Here is a 6,033-nt window from a genome sequence, read left to right as displayed (position 1 = left end):
AGCTTTGCCATTGGTCAACCGGGAAGGGGAGCGAGAGCGCTGTCCAATAAGAGGGTCCTGGAAGGGTGAGATTTTTAGGGGGGGGGAGGTATCTTTTTTCGGGATAAAGCTCTTGCGGAATTTTCTATTTCAGGTGACGCAAGTCCTTGAGTAGTTGGCCTCGCATTAGTTGTTTCCCCCTCTTAGGCAATAAAATGTTTTGGAGTGACCCTGAACGCCGATAAGATAGTCCATCTTCAATGCAGAGGAGCAGTCTATCTTATAAAATGTTCAGAAAAGTAAGATTTCACTCAAGCAAACCGGCACATATATCATGTAACCTAAATTTCCTCCTGATCAAAGGCATGGAGCCTAAAACATAGGAAGAACGGCTGCAGGACTTGGGTTTGGCTAGTCTAAAGAAAAGAACAAATAGGGGGAGACATGATAGCAGTGTTCCAGTATTTGAGGGCTGCCACCAAGAAGAGGGGGTCACATTATTCACCAAAGCATCAGAGGGCAGGACAAGAAACAATGGTGGGAAACTGATGAAAGAGAGAAGCAACCTGGAATTGAGGAGAAACTTCCTGACAGTGAGGACAATTAATCAGTGGAACAGCTAGCCTCCAGAAATCGTGGGCGCTCTGTCACTGGAGATTTTTAAGAAGAGGCTAGACCAGTGGTCCTCAACCTTTTTAATGCCGTGACCCCAACCGGTCATAAGTCGAGGACTACCCAACCGGTCGTAAGTTGAGGACTTTCCCTGCCCAGGAGCGCCGCGCAGGTGTGGTGCCATCCCCTGCACCGGCCGAGGCGTAGCTGGCAAGGGGCAGCGATGGCGCAGGGCAACCACCGGCTGGGCCACCAGCTGCCCAGCCCAAGGAAGGTAAGGCACCCGCTGGGCCCCACGCACGCCAGCAACCCTCTCTGCATCCACTGGCCTCCCACCTCCCACCCCTGGCCCTCTTTTACTTACATTTTTAGTAGTCTCCACGCCTTTGATCAGGAGGAAATTTAGGCTACATGATATATGTGCCCGTTTGCTTGAGTGAAATCTCATTTTTTTGAACATTTTATAAGATAGACTGCTCCTCTGCATTGAAGATGCAGGGAGGGGTGGAAACTTCCAGACAGCTCACCTTCGCTACAGACAACTTGCAGTACCGTTTGCAGACTGGGGCTTTTGGCGGGCTCAGCAGGGCAGAGACAGCCTGGACAATTCCTATTGGACAATTCCAATAGAATTAGACTCTATTCAAGAGAGTCTATTCTATTGGCTTTCAAAAGCCAATAGAATAAAGGGGAGTAGCACAGCTAAGGAAAAGGGGGGGAAAATGGCAGACTGCGTTGTTTGGCGACCCCTGTGAAATGGTCGTTCGACCCCAAATGAGGTCACGAACCACAGGTTGAGAACCGCTGGGCTAGACAGTCACTTGTCCGAGATGGTATAATTTCTTCTGCTTGAGCAGGGGACTGGACTAGAAGACCTCCAAGGTCCCTTCCAGCTCTATTCTATTCTATTTGTCAGGTTACAGAGAGGTTCAAAACCTCTGGAAGGCAGCAGTTTGGGCAATGCTGTGATTGTGAATCTTGGGGATCTATTTGGCACTAAACTAAGGAGATGCACACATGTGATGCACGCACACCTGTTCCATTGTCCTTTCTCATAGTGAGGCTTCTCAGGGACTACTCAGCTGAGGATATTTTATCTTCCAGTATTATTTGCAGCAAAACATTTTTTTTCTCCCAAAGACAAGGCCTACCATGTTTGGGCTGCAAAACCTCAAATGGTCACTGGATGGCAGTAAAGAGATGCTTTAGTACAGACATGTCAAACTTGTGATGTCACGTGACGTTGCGCAACATATCGGGATGGTTTTGCGATTGCCGGCAATGGGGTGGGCACAGCTTCCGGATAATACGTCCGGCCCGTGGGCTGGCAGTTGCTTTAGTATCTTGCTTATTTTGTGGGCTTATCAAAAATGCATTTATTGAATAATCAGAGAACATTAAGGAAAAGTGGTTGAGGTCTTGATGGCTAACTTTATTATTTTTATTTAATACTTTAAAGCAGGGGTGTCAAACTGCCAGCCCGCAGACCGGACGCGTCACGAGGAAACTGCGCCCACCCCATTGCCAGCAATAGGGAAAAAGTTCCGATACGTCATGCAACATCACGTGACGTCGCGAGTTTGACACGTCTGCTTTAAAGGGACCAGATTGTTTTAATCTGATTTTTTGCCTCCACAGCTACAACAAAACAAAGGCAGCAAAGCATTACTGAATCTTATTTGGCTGCAGAAGTCTAGATTGACCACTACACGATAGCAAAAAAATACAGAAAGTCTTGTTTTGTCCTGCCATGTAGACATTTGCAGACCAGTTTGACTAATCTTACACAAAGTAAGGGTGGGGATGATTTTGCTCGCTGTAAAAAGACTGCTTTTTGCTGATTCTGATTTTTTGTAACTGGAATGAGGACAATTATGATTGTGAAACTGGTTCATGGGATTTAGAAAGCGTCAGTAGTGGATGTGAAGAAGCCAGAAGTGTACACGTAGTAAAGGCAGAAGCAGCAGCTGCTCTGGAGATCACAAACCACTCCCTTGCTGTGCCTTGAACAAATTTGATTACATGGATATATTGGCTTGCAAAAATACAGATCACCACAAGGCTTCACAAGAGTTACAGAAAACACAAGCTGTTTGCCACTACCAAATAATCCTCTGGATATTTGCAGCCTAAATGTGGTTCCTGAAGCATAGGATGTCCTTATGAGGTGAAATGTAAGAGCAAAAAGAAGGAAGAAATGAGCCAGGAAAGACTACCCCACCATAAACAACATTTTGAATGCTGCCTGGCTCAAAAGCTCCAGAATCTGTCAGAGAAGTCCTTGCCCTTATCTTCTCAAACTTGGAAAGCTTCTTACACATCAATGGATAGGGGATTAGCAGACTTGTTTTTATTTCTTCTCATTTTTAAAGACATCCCACACCCTGTAACTCCTGCTCCATCTGATTACCATCTGGCAGGCTTTATCTACAAGTTGAAGCCCTGTGTATAAAGATCACCTATCTATGTATCTGTATTATCTTATCATTATGGGCACTTTCCTTTTGTAAATGTCACCTGAATCTCTTCAATTGTATGCACGGATTTGTCAGGCTTCATTATACAGCAAACCTCCATGCAACTTTAGGACAGGAAAGGGCAGGAGATAGATTGAATAGCAGAACCTTTAATCAGTATGGTTGATAAGGACAATTCTTAGGCTGTAAGATCCAATAAAATTCAACTCTTATCTGGAATGGACAGTTTTTGAATAGATAATGGCAATAGATCTATAGCCATAACAATTTCTACAGACCAATTCAACATGAGATAAACACAGCAATGGTCTTTAATAGATTGAAGAAATATGTTCAATTTGGACTATATTAAAACAAGCCATTAAAGAGAAATTCATTAGAGGTGGATATAGCTTAACATATAATGTTTGCCTGAATAATAATACCTGAAAATAGTTGCTTCTGGCTTAGAAATGTTAATTCTAACCTTCCCTGTTACCAACTTTACTAGATAAATCTTTAAGGGGAGGCTGTCTTTAACATTTAAATTTTGAGTTTCAATATTCCCTGGTTGGATTCAACAAGACTTTCACTCAGTCCATTTTGAACTGGGAAAAATATACCTCAGTTTTATTTGTATTACTCTTTCGTAATACCGGCACACAATGTGGCATATCTATTCACTACTGCTGATTATTTACCGTAGGATATAGATAACTGATAAAAAGACTTTAAGTAAAGCAGAACAAAATATTGTTTCCAATCATACAACTCTGCAATTTTATATTCTTCCTTTTATCTCAAGAGTTTCCTCTTACCCCCAACTCAGATAATACACTTTTTAGCCCATACCACAGTATCAAATCATTTTTTAAATTACAGAAAGACTTTACTGGATAAAGAAATATTTATTTGTAGTGTTAATATTATGTACCATTCAATATAATATTCTGCTGTACATTCAAAATAATATATTATTTTCTACAATATCGCTTTACAAAATGAGAACAGCCAACATGTTTTATAGTTTCAAAAGTTTGTACATAGTACATTATAATTTCTTGTTTTGTCTTTTGTCAATAGTTTGTGCTGTAATTGTTGCTTCTGCATCTGAAAATTTGAGTCTAAAAATAGATTTTCTATATTTTTCAGATTTGCTTTCCAATATAGCATGACAAATTAGACATCCATAAAAATCAAGTTTCATTCCAAGATTTTTATACAATTATTTAACAGTTCAAGAACAGTTAACAACTATAATTAAGCATATTTTCATGTTGTGCCCATTCTTGCTCTACTGCAAGCAGATAGCATTTATAAAGAATATAAAGATTTGAGAAACACACTGAACGGATGATATTTATCACGTACTGTAATAAAATCTTCAGTTCTCTAATTATTATGGAATGATCTCTTTTTATCTAAGAACAGGCCAAAGAATTCAAATGTGTCAATCCAATTATTTCCCTCTACTGTAACTGGAAGAGCATCAAATAAAGTCAGTACTGAACTTTAATGACTGAAGCAGTGGGAAACCTGTGGATCACAGGTGGTCTCCATGTTTTTTTTTTCCTCCAAGCCCTGGAGCCCTCTAAGATTACTCTGCTAAGTCAAGCCGTAAACCACTGAATGACACCCATGAAAGTTTGCAGGGGAGGCATGAGAGGTAACAATTAAAAGAGGTGTGTTTATCTTCAATAGTTTGATGTATCACTTTTACTTTTTTAAAAAAAAAAATTACTTTAGAAAACTCCTTGGAGGGATGAAAATCCCAGCTTGGTTCTTCCAGTAACAGTCTCTCCGATGGCCTTGGCCAAAACTAGGATAGCATATTAAAAACAGATAATAGCCATTAAAGTTGCCGGTAACTGGATAAAAAAAATTATTAAATCACATTTAAATAATGTGTTATCTATATTTGTTTCTGAAGCGTTGCTCAAATATGTCTTTTCCAGTTCCTAGTGAAACTGTTGAGCAGTTGGTTAATCAAAAGTCAGGACACCTGCCTGTAAAGGCAACAGCCCAGTCATTTCCTGCTTTGTTGCCTGTGGTCTGCTGGTCATCTTGCATCTCAAGATGCCAGCCACAGCAAAATGTCAGGAAATCTGTGATCTAGACCACAGTGACTAAATGCTGAAGCCCAACACTGCCTAACAAATACTTGTTGTGAAAGCCTACTCCTAGTGAAACTGTTCAGAAGGAGCAAACACTGCAAGATTCTTCTTTCCTATAATTAAATCTAAAAATGAGATTAAAACAGTATAAAGCTTATGATCAAGGGCAGGGGTAGGCAACCTTGGCTCTTTTATGACTCGTGGACTTCAACTCCCAGAATTCCTGAGCCAGCATGGCTGGCTCAGGAATTCTGGGAGTTGAAGTCCACGAGTCATAAAAGAGCCAAGGTTGCCTACCCCTGATCTAGAGAATTCAACTACAGGATTTCCCCTCTAAGGCAGTGGTTCTCAACCTTTTTAATGCCGCGACCCCCAACCAGTCGTAAGCCGAGGACTACTCAACCGGTCATAAGTTGAGGACTACTCAACTGGTGCAGCACCCTTTGCAGAATGGGACTTTTGGCGGGCTCAGCAGGGCAGAGACAGCCTGGACAATTCCTATTGGTTTTGAAAGCCAATAGAATTAGACTCTATTCAAGAGAGTCTACTCTATTGGCTTTCAAAAGCTAATAGAATAAAAGGGAGTAGCACAGCTAAGGAAAAGGGGGAAAAAATGGCGGACTGTGTTGTTTGGCGACCCCCGTGAAATGGTCGTTCGACCCCAAATGGGGTCCCGACCCACAGGTTGAGAACCACTGCTCTAAGGAGAAGAAACTGGCCTTGATGTAACTCTTCAAAATTCAGTCAGACTCTGATATTGATCAGTCGTGACTTCAGAAAGAACCAGAAGGGGTCAGGCTCAGGGAAAGCCCATGGATTCAATGCTGTGTTGATCCTGTTTAACGCTTGTAAAGTATCTATACTGGCTTAGA

General features: G+C 41.5%; 1 long non-coding RNA gene across 1 annotated transcript; it reads right to left on the bottom strand.

Moving 5' to 3' along the window:
- Nucleotides 1–3,935: 3,935 nt before the first annotated feature.
- On the bottom strand, nucleotides 3,936–5,538 carry LOC120297865. Its single transcript, XR_005553907.1, has 2 exons — nucleotides 5,480–5,538; nucleotides 3,936–5,342 (listed from the first exon to the last, which is right to left on the bottom strand). It is a non-coding gene; the product is annotated as an uncharacterized LOC120297865 (long non-coding RNA).
- Nucleotides 5,539–6,033: the final 495 nt, after the last annotated feature.

The sequence above is a fragment of the Crotalus tigris genome, unplaced genomic scaffold (assembly GCF_016545835.1).
Source record: "Crotalus tigris isolate CLP2741 ecotype Arizona unplaced genomic scaffold, ASM1654583v1 scf7180000023718.2468807, whole genome shotgun sequence".
NCBI lineage: Eukaryota > Metazoa > Chordata > Lepidosauria > Squamata > Viperidae > Crotalus > Crotalus tigris.
This window is presented reverse-complemented; position numbering and strand designations above follow the sequence as displayed.